This window comes from Canis aureus, chromosome X (assembly GCF_053574225.1).
Source record: "Canis aureus isolate CA01 chromosome X, VMU_Caureus_v.1.0, whole genome shotgun sequence".
Classification (NCBI taxonomy): domain Eukaryota; kingdom Metazoa; phylum Chordata; class Mammalia; order Carnivora; family Canidae; genus Canis; species Canis aureus.
The window spans coordinates 84,522,798-84,539,851 of record NC_135649.1 but is presented as its reverse complement, the minus strand read 5'-3'; the positions used below and the strand labels follow the sequence as shown (position 1 = coordinate 84,539,851).

At 40.8% G+C, this 17,054-nt stretch overlaps 1 long non-coding RNA gene and 1 pseudogene across 1 annotated transcript in view; one reads left to right on the top strand and one right to left on the bottom strand.

The window, feature by feature from the left end:
• LOC144309187 (uncharacterized) overlaps window positions 1-17,054 on the top strand; it is a 310,376-nt gene that overhangs the window by 268,481 nt on the left and 24,841 nt on the right. The gene's annotated exons all lie outside the window — the stretch shown is intronic.
• Window positions 14,906-15,767, bottom strand: LOC144308264 (dr1-associated corepressor-like; annotated as a pseudogene).

Genomic DNA, 17,054 nt, shown 5'->3' with positions numbered 1-17,054 from the left:
TAGGGCTTATCTCTCACTTTCTGGAGTGTGTGTGTCTTAACATTGGAAATGTTGCAGGCGTGTCTTTTCCTTAGCCAGTTAGATTAGCATGATATTATCAATAGAGTGGACCATTATGATGCTCTGCAGGATGTGTAGCTGATCTAGTTCTCTTTGGACTATTTTGTGAAAGAGCACAGGAGAATTAACATATCCCTGGGGCAAGACTGTAAATGTATTCTGTGGTATGGTCCCAGGAAATAAAAGCTATTTCTGATCAGAATAAAAAAGAATGCAATCTCCAGATCAGCAGCCACATAGCATGCACCTGAGATCCCGTTCAGTCGATCTAGCACAGACATTATCCCTGGCACAAGCAGCTGAAATTGGGGTTACTGCTTGGTTTGCAACAGCCCACTTTTGTCTTCCTGGGTTTGTCCAGGTTTTACAAGGACCACACTGGTTACCCAAATTAAGATAGGATGAAGAGTATCACCCCTGTATTCTTTGGGATGGCATTAATTTCTGCCATTTCCCCTAAGATTTTTTTTTGTTTGTTTACTATCTCTGTTGGGCAGGAGGGCAATTTTAGAGACTTCCACATGGCCTTTGCCACCATCATAGCTCTCATCTTGGTGCTTGTGCCAACTACTAAGGGTGTCCACTTCAATTATACATTTTGAGGCCAAGGAAATGGCTACTGGGTGGGTCTGCAGACCCAGCGAGACCATTCTGATCCAGACCCGAACCATGACTCCGTGTATTATCTGGCTCTCATTTCTTCCCACTCTCATAGAGGGTTCATAATAATGCTTCAGCATTCAGATATCAATGTCAACTTGGATTCTGTGCCCAACAGTTCTATTTTATTTTATTTTATTTTATTTTATTTTATTTTATTTATTTATTTTATTTTTTCGAGAGAGAGACAGACACAGGCAGAGAGAGGAGCAGGCTCCATACCGGGAGCCTGACGTGGGACTCGATCCCGGGTCTCCAGGATCACGCCCTGGGCCAAAGGCGGCGCTAAACCGCTGAGCCACCCAGGCTGCCCCCCAACAGTTCTCAAAATGTTTGGATGCTACCCCTTCTTCAGTGTAAGTAGCTGTGGGTCCCTCTTGGAACAGACTGGGATAGTCATTACTGGTGTACTTACCATAGTGTTGCAGGGTCCTTCCTTCTAGTGATTTGCCTTTCTTTCAGTCAGTAGGTTCAAGTTCCAAAAACTGACTTAAATCCAGGAACAGGGCAAGAAACAGGGACTTTATTGGCATAACTGTGCTCAGCCACCCTATCATCTGTCCTTGATCTCACTTGAGTTTCTGAATTGAGTAGCTGCCTTCTATTTTTTCCCATAGTAAATGCCATGTTCTGTTAAATGTCTCCATTACTGTTTGAAGGTCAGGGTCACCCTGCTTTTGAACTTGTTGCTCATTACTATAATTATATCAACCTGGCTACTGATGGTTAGAGCCCTGCCACCTGGATTCTAATGTATCAGGGTATTGTATTTCTGGTCATTGTGATGATAAATGGTGTGTCCTCTTAGTCCTCTCGATAAATACAGGCCTCCAGTGGGTTTTCTGGGCTTATATAGTATATCCACTCTAGCATTCCCACTTCTATCACATATCTTCCACTACCTGCCATTGCAATTCTGGCACCTGTACCTAGCTTAGGAGAATCGCTGCATTGTCCAAGTGTGGAAAAAGAACCATCCTTGAAGTCCTTGCCAACGAGTCAAATCCTGTTTCCTGGAAGAATGCTTCCAAATCACTAAACTCTCCCTTATGCAACTTATCCTATTTAGTCAAGAGCCCTCAGAATCCAGTCTCACACATATCCCGCCAACTCAGGCTAGCACATATTGGCTGGGATCTGCTTCTCCTTTGAGGTAGAGCTCCTTTCCTACTGTAGTGGGAAGAAAATTTTTCTTTCTTCCCTTCTTGGTTTTTCGGCTGGTCTAATAATTAAATTGATGTACAATAGAATTATCAAGAGAAAAACTCTTAGAATACCGGATGCCTGAGTGGCTCAGTCAGTCGAGTACTTGCCTTCAGCTCAGGTCATGATCCCAGAGTCCTGGGATCAAGCCCCACATTGGGCTCCCTGCTCCACAGGGAGTTCGCTTCTCCCTCACCTTCTGCCCCTCCCCCACTCGTGCCCTTGCACTCTTTCTCTCAAATAAATAAAATCTTAAAAAGAAAAGAAAGAAACATTGTCTTCTTCCTGTACACAAGGAAAACTGAGTATTCCCCAAATAGCTGAAGCTAACCACCTTAAATACCATCTTCAGCTAAAGGCAGAAGATATTGGGGGTAGGGAGTCAGTTATGGGAGATTGTAGGGCAAAGCACAGTAAACACAAGTATGGTTGTTATGAAGATTTAGGTTATCAGTCTTCTCCATAGATAAAAGTTTCTAGAGATTTAGAGTCATCCCTCCAGGACACCACCACCACCACCATGACCTTCATGGTAAGGCCAAAAAGACACCTTTACAAATGGAGATCTTCCTTATACATGTAAATGTCTCTTACAAAAGGATAGCTTCTACAGGTTTTGAAGCTCTTTGGGCTTTTCTTTTGTCTACAGTTTCTAAAAACAAAACAAAACACCTTAGAAAATCAGTATACCAGAGGCATATCTTGGGATGGCAAAATATGCTCCCTTTCACTACTTTATTATCAGGCTAACATTTCCTTGGCCAAGTCATGATGTGTTTCAATCGTAGCTATTGGCCTAGTGACCAGAAGGGGGTTGAGCACAGATCCTGAAGGGGGAAGGAGATGGGTGGTCATATGTAGCCTTAATGTTGCAGAAGCCTCTGCATCATCTTCAAGCAAGTAGGGAGGATTAGTTTTTTAGAGGGAGGAGAGGCTGGAACATTGAGGGGAATCTATCTGGGGATTTAAGACATTGAGCATATTAATCTGGTTGTCTTCATCCTTTGTCAGAGTCCTATTCTCTTCCAACAAACGTAGATTTAGCATAACATCTTATATTTAAAATTTATTGGGATCCCTGGGTGGCGCAGTGGTTTGGCGCCTGCCTTTGGCCCAGGGCGCGATCCTGGAGACCTGGGATCGAATCCCACGTTGGGCTCCCGGTGCATGGAGCCTGCTTCTCTCTCTGCCTGTGTCTCTGCTTCTCCCTCTCTCTCTGTGTGACTATCATAAATAAATAAAAATTTAAAAAAATAAAAATAAATAAAATTTATCTTCTGGGGATCCCTGGGTGGCTAAGTGGTTTAGCACCACCTTCAGCCCAGGGTATGATCCTGGAGTCCTGATATCGAGTCCCACATCGGGCTCCCTGCATGGAGCTTGCTTCTTCCTCTGCCTGTGTCTTTGCTTCTCTCTCTGTCCCTGTGTCTATCATGAATAAATAAATAAAATCTTTTAAAAAAATAAAAATATTATAAATAAATAAATAAATAAATAGAATTTATCTTCTGGGGTGTCTGGGTGGCTCAGTTGGTTAAGCATCTACCTTCACCTCAGGTCATGATTCAGGGTCCTGAGATTGAGCCCCGCATTGGGCTCTCTGCTCAGAAAGGAGTCTGCTTATGCCTCTCCTTCAGCCTGCCCTTCCTGCTGCTTGTGCTCATTCTCTCTCTCCCTCAAATAAATAAATAAAATATTTTTTTTAAAAAAAACTATCTTCTTTGGAATTCTGATATGCTTAAAATTAAGTCCCAGGCCTGTTCGTCAGTTTCTACCCAATTCTGTCCTTATGAAAGAAGACTTCACACCTACCTCCATTTTGGCCTCAGTCTGTACTTTCTAAATGACTTAGTTCTTTCTAGTTTATCTCTTAAACTAGAGATAGGCCAAAGACCCTGTGGCAAAGCATCCCATGATGGAACCTGAATCTACCCCCTCAAGCAACAGGATCTGCCCCAAACCAACAAGACCTCAAGACTATGATCAACCCGACCTTTACCACCCACCTGCAATGCCCACCTATGGTGTCTAAATGGGCTGTCTCTCAATTCAATAGGGGTCCCCAAATGTGAGGTGACAATCAGGTGGAAGCCAGTGGCACTGAGTAAAAAGATTCACCTGAGACAGAACAAAGGAGAAGGGAGGCCATTGACTACACCACAAGGGAGCTGTGGGCAGGACAGCAGAGAGACTATCTACAATGAGTCAGTGGGTAGGGGCTGTTCTTAAAGGGAGAAGATGAGGAGGTATGGCGACACATGGAATCTTCCCCTTTTTGGTAACTGTGACTGGTTATAAGTAGTCCATTGGTCAGTTAGGGCCTATGGATATCTTGATGGGGGTCGCCTGATGGGCCTGTGTGTATTCAGCCAGGGGGCCACTGTGGGCCCTTTCTATATTCCATCACTCAAGCCTGGTTGCCTAAAAGTGGCCTCTACACCATCAACATTTGCCCCACATTTTCCCTATATAAACCTAGAAGTATCTTCAGCACTTTGAAGACAGATGCTAGTCCACTGTTTTCCTGATGTTGGCCTCACAGAAATAAATTCTTTTGTTTCACCATCCACTCTGCCTTTGGATTTTGTCAGGGGTGAGTGCTGAATCTGGTCTGTTTGGAACTCCTAGAGCCAGGTGTTCTTGCATCCCCGTGCCCTGGGAACACTTAGAGTTATTTTTTCCCCCTCATATTTTTTAAATGTGTGAATCATAGCCTCAGCTGGTACATTCATTTCCACCAGTATACCTTCCCATTTTCACCATTTCCCATGGTGAAAGTTTTAACAACAGTACTGCTACCTTGTGTCAAAGGCTCCCTATGTTCCACCTTTCACCAGTGATGAAATACTCACTGCTTGTTGAGTGGCAGGTGATCTAGTTCCTAAATGTCTCAGATCTGGCACCAACTATTGTAGATCAGGTACCCCAGGAAGCAGAGTCCCAGACAGAGTTTGCAGTGCAATAAGATTGGTAGAAAGGGGTCAGGGGTCAATACCCATAGAAGAGGTAGAGGAAAAAAGATTGGGAGGAAGAAGAATTTAAGCTGTGTGTGGGTTTTATTTTTTAATACTTTATTTATCTATTTGACAGAGAGAGAGAGAGAGAGACCACAAGCAGGAGGAGGGGCAGGCAGAGGGAGAAGCATTGAGGCCAATGCTGGCCTCAATTTCAGGACCCTGGGATCATGACCTGAGACCAAGTCAGATGCTTAACTAACTAGGCCACCCAGGCGCCCCTTAGCTGTGTTTTAAAGTTAGTAGAAGTCTCAGCTGACTTGACAGCTCTAAAGATAATTCTTTCAAGTTATCTATGGGTTGAAGTTAGATGATAAAAAACCTTTATACTCCTTCTGGAATAAGTCATTAGGTGTAGGGGGAGGGGGCGTGATCTTGGTTAGGGTAGCTCCTGCATCTGAGGCAATCATTGAAGACAGCCAAGAGCTGAGGGCTGTCAGCAATACTCCCAGAGACTAGCCATAAGTGGTGGGGAAACTTTTTTTTTCCCTGAAGGAGGATCTAAGAGGCACATCACAGCATCCATCAAGTAGAATAGCAAAATATCTTTGATAGTTTCTAGATTTCCAGCTTCCAAAGAGTGCAGAACTGCCTCGAGATGGATGTGGTAAACAAAAGCAAATGTTGTTTAATGATCTATTAGGTTGAAGCATATGACATTGACATTTCTGCCGGCTAAATGAATATTAGCAATTTCATACTGTCCAACTTAATAGAATAAAAGGGAAAGGAACTTGCACTGGGCATGTGCTCATATTTGAATGTTTGTCCATTCTAAAATTACCTTTCAAATAACTTCACCTCCCACACAGCCCTACATCCCACCCCCATCTTCCCTGTTTTGGATACTCATTAAAAACCCTGTTACTAAAAAAAATAAAAATAAAAAAATAAAAACCCTGTTACTAAAGCATCTGATGTTACCTACAGCCATTAGTAAAATAAAGCCTCATGAATGCAATGAGAACTTATCTAGTTCTATTCACTATATCCATTCCACCTCTGAGTCTTGAATCTTGTTCCTCTCCTCACTTGGAATGCTTCTCTCTCCATTGCCCCATGCCTTAACTAAACAGCACCCTTCCCCAAACCTACCTCCTCCTTATAGCCTCTTGATAACACCACATTCATCATAGCTTCCCTGAGTTGCTTTAGCGCTTAAGGCAAGTTCACCACAATCTAGGATTTTATCATGGTGCAATATGTCTTTTGGAAGGACTCTGAGTCATATGTGATGTGGAAATGTTGGGGTTCAGAGCAAGTGGTCAAGAAAGAATTATTGAGACCTCTTCAGTTCAAAAAGGTGGTTTTATTAAAGCGTGAGGATAGGACCAGTGGGCAAAAAGATTGGGACAGTGGGATTGTGAGGAGTAACTGATTACATATTTTCACGTTGAGAGGGAATTAGGGGTAGCAAAAGTCTCTAAGGAATTTAGAAGCAAGATTTCCAAGACACCGAAGGGCTAGCTGTTGTTGGGAAAAGGTCATTTGCTACTGTCTAGTAAAACCTTAGTGGTGAGACCCTTCATATGTATATCAGTGGGCCTTATGCTTGGAGGATGATTGCTAACATATATCTTGGGGGCAGAGATAAAGGAAGTTTCCAAAGGAATGTTTATATGTTAAAGGAGACTTATAGGATCCTAGAGGTTGGGATGATGTTAAGGTAAGATTGCCTTTTGCTCTTAGCAAAGTATTAACATCGAGGCAGTTGATTTCCTAAAGGAAAGTCACTCTGCCGGTCTCAAGGACTTGTCAGTGGGCTGTAAGGTGTAAGGAAATTTAATATTTTCTTTTGCCTTTGTTTCCCACAATGATGTGGACCACCTTTATTTTGCCAGATAGATGTGAGTTCCTCGGAGGCAGAAGTTTTAACATTTAAGTCCTGTTTTGCTCACATCCTTAGCATCAAAATGGAACTTCATTATTGACAATCAAGTGGACTTTAAAGACCTTTGAATATGTATATTTCCTACTTAACCTATTTTGACTATCCTTTCAAAGCTACATATACATAAATAAACTAAATCATTCGTAAGGACTCAAAAAGCTGAGGAATAGTTAGGAGCCTGTCAAAGTATTCTTGGAAGGTGTGAAAAAGGTGAGGTGAGAAGAAAAACTGTAAATACTCAGAAAGCAGAGGCTATGAATTTGGCTTTCTGATTCTCTCTCCCAAAGAACTGTGTGCTTCCCTTAACACTTCTCAACATTTCTAATTACAATTGGCCTTTAAACAACATGGATTTCAACTGTGCAGGTCCACTTATATGCGGATCTTTTGTATAAAACAATACATTACAGTAAGTGACTTTTCTTTTCCTTATGATTTTCTTAATAACATTTTCTTTTTCCAGCTTACTTTATGGTAAGATACAGTATATTATACTAACATTGTCAAGGAGGAAGTCCTTCCTCTGCCCTGTGGTCCTTCTAGCTGGACTCTCAATCAAAATGACATATGACAGATGAACAGAAAAAAAATCCAATTTAATAAATGTACATATGGGGAATCCACACAGACATAAAATTCCAAAGACAATGAGGCAACATGAAGCTTATATGAGCTAAAGAGAAGAGTAGGGATCAGGGAGGAAGGCCATTAGCAAGAAGGTGAAAGGAGATGTTCGGAAAAACAAGGTTGCCCTATGATGCAGATGAGTTCCTTAGGTAAAGGGAAGTCTCTGTTAATAGCTCTCTTCCTTTCCCATGCAAATTTAGGCAGTTGAGGGGCCGGGAGAGAGCTTTTTCTGTGTCTGTGGGATTTTGATTACTTTTAACTCAAAATAATCTTTTTTTTTTTAAAGATTTTGTTTATATATTCATGAGAGACACAGAGAGAGAGGCAGAGACACAGGCAGAGGGAGAAGCAGGCTCCACCCAGGGAGCCCAATGCGGGACCAATCCCTGATCCCGGGATCAGGCCCTGAGCCAAAGGCAGGCGCTCAACTGCTGAGCCACCCAGGCGTCCCTCAAAATAATCTTTATGCTAAGTGGCCCATCTTGGGGCAGCCTGCTCTGGGCCCCTACAATAAACAAAACATGCATTAATCAACTGTAAGGCTTCTAGTCAAAAGTAGACTATTAGTTGAGTTTTTAGAGAGTCAAGAATTATACGTGGATTTTTAACTCCATGTTAGGAGTTAGGATTGCTCCTAACCTCTGCATTGTTCAAGGATCAACTGAATCTGTTTATATCATTATTTAATTTGTTTCTGTCCCACTCCAACTAATTTATAAATTCCATGAGGGTAGAGACCATATTTGTTCTACTCACCATCACATTTCCAGTGCCTAAGACAGAATAGACGCTCAACAAATATTTATTGAGATAAGTATTAAAAGCAGTAGTTTACTTTCTTTTAAAGATTTTATTTATTTATGAGAGACGCACACAGAGAGAGGCAGAGACATAGGCAGAGGGAGAAGCAGACTCCATGCAGGGAGCCCAACACGGGACTCGATCCTGGGACTTCAGGATCAGGCCCCGAGCCAAAGGCAGTACTAAACCTTTGAGCCACCTGGGCTGCCCTAAAAGCAGTAGTTTAATGACTACCATTTGGAAATGCCTTCAGCTCCAGGGGCTTCTAACCACCAACTCCTGCCCCCGGTCAATGCTCTAAGATGGTTTCTTTCACCGTATCATATTTTCTTATTTGGGAATACCCCTGATATACAAACATTGTCAACCTTTAATCCCTACTACAAGAACTCAGCCCTCCCTCTTCTGGGGGAAATGTTTAGCATAGATTTGTTTTCATTCAAGAGGTTCTCTATCCTGTGACTGAATCTACTACCTGGACCCACAACATCCACCCATAATATCATTAACTGCAGTAAAACAAGCCCATCTTCTGGCAACGACAACTCCAAATCGACACCACAAAGTCTTGAACCTCCCCCGCCACCCCGCAGAAAACATTTCTCCAAATTCTGCCCTGAAGATCTCCATGTAGACACATCTTCCCTAAACCACCACTTATGCTTGACTCCAATATTGAAAATGATTTCTTACATTTACTACTCAATACAGGGTTATCAAACCTATGAATTTATTCTCTTCACTCTTCTCTCTGTAGGTTTCCCAACAGTTATCTCTTTTCTATGCTATTCCGGGTGTATGTGTGTGTGTGTGCGTGTGTGTGCGTGTGTGCGCGCACGCACTGAATTGTGAAATGTGAAAGAGTTTATGGCATGGTGGAATAGAGAAAGAGTGTCAAAGAGAGAAAAGATGAAAGATCATTTCAATATCTTTTTATTCTGCACTTACAAGTTTTCTATTGCTGCATTACAAATCACCCCAACAGTTAATGGTTTAAAATAATACCGATCATTTATTTTGCTCACAAATCTGAAATTTAGGCAGGCTTTGGCAGGGGCCTTTGTATCTGCCCTGCATGGCATCAGCTGGGGCAGCTTGAGGAAGGGCTGGAGGATCCACTTCCAAGATGGCTCATTCACACATGACAAGTCAGTGCTGGCTGCCAGCTGGGAGCTCAGCTAGGGCTGAGGGTTGTAGGGAGGTAGGGCTGTTGGATTCCTCATAGCGCAGTGGCTGAGTTCCAAGAGTGAGCGTCCCAAACCTAAATGGATTATGTTTGGTTATTATTAAAGAATTCAGCTGAAAATCCCAAGTATTGCCTGATCCTTTCTCTGATTTTCATTTACAACCACCTTATTTCAATAAAATATTTGAGGCAGAAGCTCCCTTTATTTAAGATAGATACCGTAACCTTAAAACACAATTCTCTACACTCCGGGTTCTGAGAGATGGTCTACATTTTTGAGGGGGAAAAAAGTATGTGCACAGTTGGTGTGCTTGTGCATTAGCATGCTGTGTGTGAAGACATACGTACACGCCTGTGTGTTTTTACATGTGTATATGTTATGTTTATGCATATGTGTCTATGTGTGTCTGCATATGGGAGTGTGTGTATATATATGTGTGTCTACCTATGTTGGTGAGACTATGTGTGGCATGTAGCTTCTGTGAGGATATCAATCATTATTGGGAGATCTCCAGTGACTTGAAGAATTGCTGCAAGACCAAATGATGACATGATACTTTTGAAAAGAAAATTTCGCGTTATGTGCACATTCAACAGACCTCAAATATAATTCTTTTTAAGCTACACATATGTTAGCACAAGTCATAGCATTTTCTCCAAGTGGCCTCTTGGTTTACAAAACTGAATAGAAGGGCTTACCTGAACCATTATCTTTTAAATGCTGTAGCTTCAGAAGTCCTGATAAAATACAAGAGATACTGTAGAGGAATCCATTGAATTTCCCTCACCAGTTATGATTCATGTCATAATACTTGTACCTAGGACAATCTGAGGAATACTTCTGAAATGATTCATTTGTTCCTAGTTCAAATGAACAAAGAATGCAAAGAATTTTTACCTTTTTTTTTTTAAAGGAAAGATTTAGGGGATTCCTGGGTGGCTCAGCGGTTTTGTGCCTGCCTTTGGCCTGGGGCGTAATCCTGGGGTCCCGGGTCCTGCTTCAGGCTCCCTGCGTGGAGCCTGCTTCTCCCTCTGCCTGTGTCTCTGCCTCTCTCTCTCTCTCTCTCTCTCTCTCATGAATAAATAAATAAAGTCTTTAAAAATGAATGAATGAATGACTTAATGTTTTGAAAGAATGGATGAAAACACCGCTCCAACCCTGGTATCTAATCATGCTAAACCTTATTTCTATGGTGGTGGGGCATTTACAAGCATTATCTTTGCTTATTTTTGTTATGTATATACAGTCACATTCACCTTTCTTGGTGTATAATTCTATAATTTTTGACAAAATGCATAGAGCTGTGTAATTGCCCTCAAAATCAGCATAAGAAAAGCTCCCGTACCCCCAATACTACTTTGACTTGCCTCTTTATAGTCAAACATTCCTGTTCCCCTAACTCCTAGTAACCACTTACCTGTTTTCCTTTCCTATAGTTTTGCCTTTTCCAGAATGTCATAGAGATGAGATTTTACCATGTGAGACCTTTTGGGTCTGGCCTCCTTCACTTCGAAAAATGCATTTGAGATATGTATGTATCTCTAGTTTGCTCATCTTCATTCTGGAGTAAGATTTCATTTTATGAATGTACCACTGTTGGTTTATCCATTTGCCTGTTGAACAATGTTTGGGATTATTTCTAGTTTGGTGTTATTGTGAATAAATCTGCTATAAACGTCCATGTGCAGGTTTTGTGTGGGAACCTAAGTTTATATTTCTCTAGAGTAAATAGTAAATATTTAGGAGTGGGATTACTGGGTCATATAGTTAACTGGTTAACTGTATGTTTGACTTTATAAGAAAATGCTAAGCTGTTTTCTGGAGTGACTGTACCTCTTTGCATTTCCATCAAGAATGTATATTCTAGTTGTTCTATATCTACACTAATACTTTGTATTGTCAGTATTTTTTACTTTAGCCATTTTAATAGGTGTATAGTAGTATCTCATTGTAACTAAGGATGATCATTGTGTGCTTTATCCAGTTTCTTTGGTGAAGAACTATTTAACTTTTTGCCTACTTGTGAGGAGTTGTATGCTTTCTTATTATTGAATTTTGTGAGTTCATTGCTTATTATTCGTCAGATATCTGATTTGCAAATATTTTCTTCAGTCTATAACTTGTCTTATTCTCAATGGTGTCTTACAAAGCAAAAGTTATAATTTTCACAAAATCTGATTTATAAATTTCTATTTTATGTATCAATGCCTTTGGTTCATATCTAAGAACTCATTTCCTAATATAAGGTCACAAAGATTTTCTATGTTTCATCTAAAAGTTTTATAGTTTAATATTCATATTTATGACTAATGTTTAGTTAATTTTTGTATTAGGTATGAGGTGTAAGATAAAGTTCATTTTTTTAAAGATTTTATTTATTTATTCATGAGAGAGAGAGAGGCACAGAGAAGCAGGCTCCACGCAGGGAGCTCGACTCAATCCCGGGTCTCGATCCCGGGACTCGATCCCGGGTCTCCAGGATCAGGCGCTGGGCTGACGGCGCACTAAACTGCTGAGCCAACCGGGCTGCCCGATAAAGTTCATTTATATGTCTAGGATGTCCAATTATTCTAGTAACATTTGCTAGTAAGATTATCCTTTCTACATTGAATTATCTTTGTATCAATTAACCGTTTTGAGTGGGTCTATTTCTGGAATGTTTACTCTGTCTCATTAATCCATGCATCTATCTTTTTTATAATACCACACTGACTTGATAACTGTAGCTTTATAGTAAGTCTTGAAATCAAGAGTGTGAGTCCCTCAACTTTCTCTTTCTTTTTCTTTTTAAAATATTTTATTTATTTATTTGAGAGAGAGAGCACAAGTGGAAGGAGGGGCGAAGGGAGAGAGAGAAGCAGATCCCAGTATCATGACCTGAGCTGAAAGCAGATGCTCAACTAACTGAGCCACCCAGATGCCCCATCAACTTTATCTATCTTTTTCAAAATTGTTTCACTTATTCATGTTTCCTTATCATTCGATTAAACCTTAGAATTAGTTTCAGATATACCCATGACTGTGGTGTATTTTTCCATGAATTTAGGTCTTATTCCATTTTTTCATCATTGTTTTGTAGTTTTCAATGTCATATACTATTCATATCTTCTAGGTTTATCAGTAAATATTTTATTTTTATTGTAGCTATTTTAAATGGTATGCCTTTTAAAAATTGGAGTTTTGTTTTGTTTTTTAAGATTCAGACAGTTTTTATTGGGGGCTTTTACTCAAACACCAGGGAGGCACCAGGAGCAGACGTCCCAGCTGGCTCCCTGAACAAAGTCCTGCAGTTTGTAAAGGGGTTGAGGAAAAAAAAAAAAAAAAAAGGAGTTTTAGTAATTCATTATTAATATATGGGAATACATTATATTTTTATATATTATACTTGTCTCCTGAAATCTTGTAAATTCATTAACTACTTCCAGGAGCTTTGATTTATATGATGTATTTTATTTTTTTAAAGATTTTATTTATTTATTCATGAGAGACACACAGAGAGAGGCAGAGACATAGTCAGAGGGAGAAGCAGGTTCCTTGTGGGTAGCCTGATGCGGGACTCGATCCCAGGAGCCTGGGATCATGGCCTGAGCCAAAGGCAGATGCTCAACCACTGAGCCACCCAGGCATCCCTATATGATGCATTTTAATTGTTTTTTTATAACCTTGAAAACATTTTTATACATTCAAATTTCCTTTAGATTTACCCATATTTTTGCCATTTTTTTGCTCTTCTCTCCTTTTAGCATCTCATATTTTTCCATCTGAGATCACTTTCCTTCAGCCTGAAGTATATACTTCATACTTTATCCTTTATACTTTTTCCTAATGGAAAGCTTTCTCAGTTTCTTTTTTTTTAAGATTTTATTTATTTATTTATTCATGAGAGACACACAGAGAGAGGCAGAGATACAGGCAGAGGGAGAAGCAGGCTCCATGCAAGGAGCCCAACGTGGGACTCGATTCCTGGTCTCCAGGGTCACGTCCTGGGCTGAAGGCGGCGCTAAACCGCTGAGCCACTCAGGCTTCCCACTTTCTTAGTTTCTTAATATAAAAGTGTATCCACGGGAAGGGAAAAATAAAAGTGCATTTTTTACAAAGGACATTATGGTCCATGTAGAAAAACCAAAAGAATGACAAAACAACTCCTGGAATTAATAAGTGAATGTAGCAAAGTTGTAGGATTTAAGGGTAATACACAGAAGTCAATCCCTCTCCTATATGCCAGCAATGAAGTAGAATTTGAAATTAATATGATTTCATTTACATTAGCAACCCCAAAATTAAATACTTACGTATAAATCTAACAAAATATGTACAAGATCTATATGAGAAAAATTACAAAGATCTAATGAATGAAATTAAAGAAGAACTAAATAAATGGAGAGACAGTCTGTATTCATAGATAAGAAGACTCACTATTGTCAAGATGTCATTTCCTTTCAACTTGGTCTATAGATTTAGTTCAATCCCAATCAAAATCCCAGCAAGTTATTTTGTAGACATTGAGAAACTAATTCTGAAGTTTGTATAGACAGACAATAAATCCAGAATAACCAATACAATATTGAGGGAGCAGAACAAAGTTGGAAGACTGACACTATGTGACTTTAAGACTTACTATGAAATTACAATAATCAAGACAATGTGATACTGGCAAAAGACAAACAAATAAACCCATGGAACAGAATAGAGAGTCCAGAAATAAACCCACATAAGTCTAGTCAACAAATCTTTGACAGAGGAGAAAAGGCAATACAACACCTGGATATTCACATGCAGAAAAATGAATCTAGACAGACTTTACATCCTTCACAAAAATTAACTCAAAATGAATCACAGACCTAAATGTAAAATGCAAAACTATAAAATTCCTAAAGGAGAGCTGTGATACTGTGACTTATAAGAAATACATATTTGGTGATTCAGATGACCAAACTATATTTCTCATACATATTTGGTCTTTGTTCACAGTTCCTGGTTCATAGGTCCCAAAACCCTTGGAGTTTCTCATGAGAAGAGCAATAAAGGTGCCTTTTGTTATGTTAATGAGGCGACTCTCAGGAAGCCCTTAGGTCACCTAAGAATGGGAGGGGGCTGGTTGCCGGGAGAACCAATCACAGGATTAGAGGGTTGGTACTTTCAGTCTCACCCCACCTAACTCCCACCTCCACAGAGAGGAGAGGGATGGCAAATTGGGTTTAATTGCTGAGATATTAATTTATTTTTTATTTATTTTTATTTATTAGAGAAAGAACATGAGCAGAGGGAGAGGCAGAGGGAAAAGCAGGCTTCCCGCTCAGCAGGGAGCCTGATACCAGACTCAATCCCAGGATCCTGAGATCATGACCCTAACCAAAGGCAGATGCTTAATTGAGCCACGCAGGCACCCCAAGATATTAATTTTTTAATAAATTTAAGAACAGCTTTATTTTCTCTCCTCTCCCTAGAGCAACTAAAGCCATCTAAAAGGGGTGTGGTCTGGGAAACAGTGGGCACCAGGAGTCCTAGTTCCCTTCATTGTCTGCATCAGGTGCTAAGAGGCCTGGGAGTGCTGGGGGCAGAGGCAGAGTCAAGGTAAAGGGTGTGAAAGGTGTGAGGGGACTCTAAGAGAGGGCACGGGGTGGCCAGCCTGAGATGGAGCCTGTGGTGTCTTCTCTGCCCCATCAGTGTCTATGTCCATAGACTCATCCTGCTGCTCCAAGTCCATCCCTGACAGCTTCTTGTCCTTGACTTTGCTTCCCATCCTACCATTCTTCCAGCCACTGCTGCCTGACTTCTGGCCCCTGTGGGGACCCTTGTTCCTTTGCATGTCGCTATCTTCTCTGTGTGCCTGCATGTCAGGCACAGAGGCCACCAGGTCCTTCAAGAAGTCAAACTGCTGGGGTGCTTGGATGGCTCGGCTCAGTCAGGTAAGCATCTTTCAGCTCAGATCATGATCTCAGGGTTGTGGGATTGAGCCCCGTGTTGGGCTCCACACTCAGCTCCAGGTCTGCTTGTCCTTTTCTATCCCTCTCTGCACCTTCCGCCATGTTGGTGCTTCCTCTCTCTCTCTCTCTCTCAAATAAATATATAAATAAAATATTTTTTTAAAAAAAGAAGTCAAACTGCTGCTCCAGCTCACTGTGATGCTTCAGGTGGGATGTAGTCATAGTTTGGTGCTTCAGGACTGGGTCACCTGGCAGGCCTTCTTCAATAGCAACTCCAGGAAGAGCTCAAGCAGGAACTTGAGCACCAGGAGATGATGATGGGTACAGCTGCTGTCACTTTCCCAATTTCTTCATCAGTTTGCATGATCTTTTTGATCCACCCCAGCAGGAACCACATGCTATACTTCTTGCTCAGCATCAATTTAATCAGTCATGACTATATAATGAAGCCTCCACAAAACCCCAAAAGGACAGGGTTCAGAGAGTTTTCAGGTTGGTAAACATGTAGAAGTTCTGGGAGAGTAGCACACCTGGAGAAGGCATGGAAGCTCTGTGCCCCTTCCTCACACTTTGCCTATGTATCTCTTCCATCTGGCTATTTCTGACTTCTATCCTTTTAGGAGAAATCAGTGATCTAGTAAGTGAAATGTTGCTTTGAGTTCTGTGAACTGGTTGAACAAATTAATTGAACCCAAGGAGGAGGTCATGGAAACCTCCAATCTGTAGTCTGTCTGTCAGAAGCACAGGTAACAACCTGGGCTTGCAACTGGCATCTGAAAGGTGTGTGGGGGGGAGACAGTCTTATAAGACTAAAATGTTAACCTGTGGAATCTGGTGCGATCTCCAGGAAAATGGTGTCAAAATTGAGTTGAATTGTTAAGATACCTAATTGGTGTCCGGAGCATTGCTTGGTGGTGTGGGAAACCACCCCCACCTCCCCACATTAAAATTGGGTGCTCAAACCACAAAATAGCATAGGAAAAAGATACAACACCAAAGGCACAATATGTATGAAAGAAAAAATTGATAAGCTGGAATTCACTAAAATTAAAAACTTCTGCTGAAAGATAGTGTCAAGAGATTGAGAAGACAAGCCACAGACTGGGAGAAAATATTTGCAGAAGACACATCTGGTAAAGGACAGCTATCCAAAATACATAAATCACTCTGAAAATGCAACAAGTAGAAAACAAACAACTCAATTAAAATGGACCAAAAATCCTTAACAGAACCTTCACCAAAGATGATACACGGATGGCAAATAAGCATATGAAAGGATGCCACACTTCACATGTCATCAAATAAATGCAGATTAAAACAAAAGTGAATTACTACTGCACATCATTTTAGAATGACCAATACCCAGAATACTGACAACACCAAATGTTGGTGAGGTCGTGGAGCAACAGGAACTCACATTCATTGCTGGTGGGGGCACAAAGTGGTATAGCCACTTTGAAAAACAGTTTAGTAGTTTCTTACAAAACTAAACATACTCTCACCATATATCCATCAACCTTGGTATTTATGCAAAGGAGCTGAAAATTTATGTCCACATAAAACCCTGCACATGGATGTTTATAGCAGCTCTATTTATAATGCAGGAGCTTGGATGGAAGCAACCAAGATGTCCTTCAGTAGGTGAATGAATAAATAAATTGCGGTACATCCAGGCAATGGACTA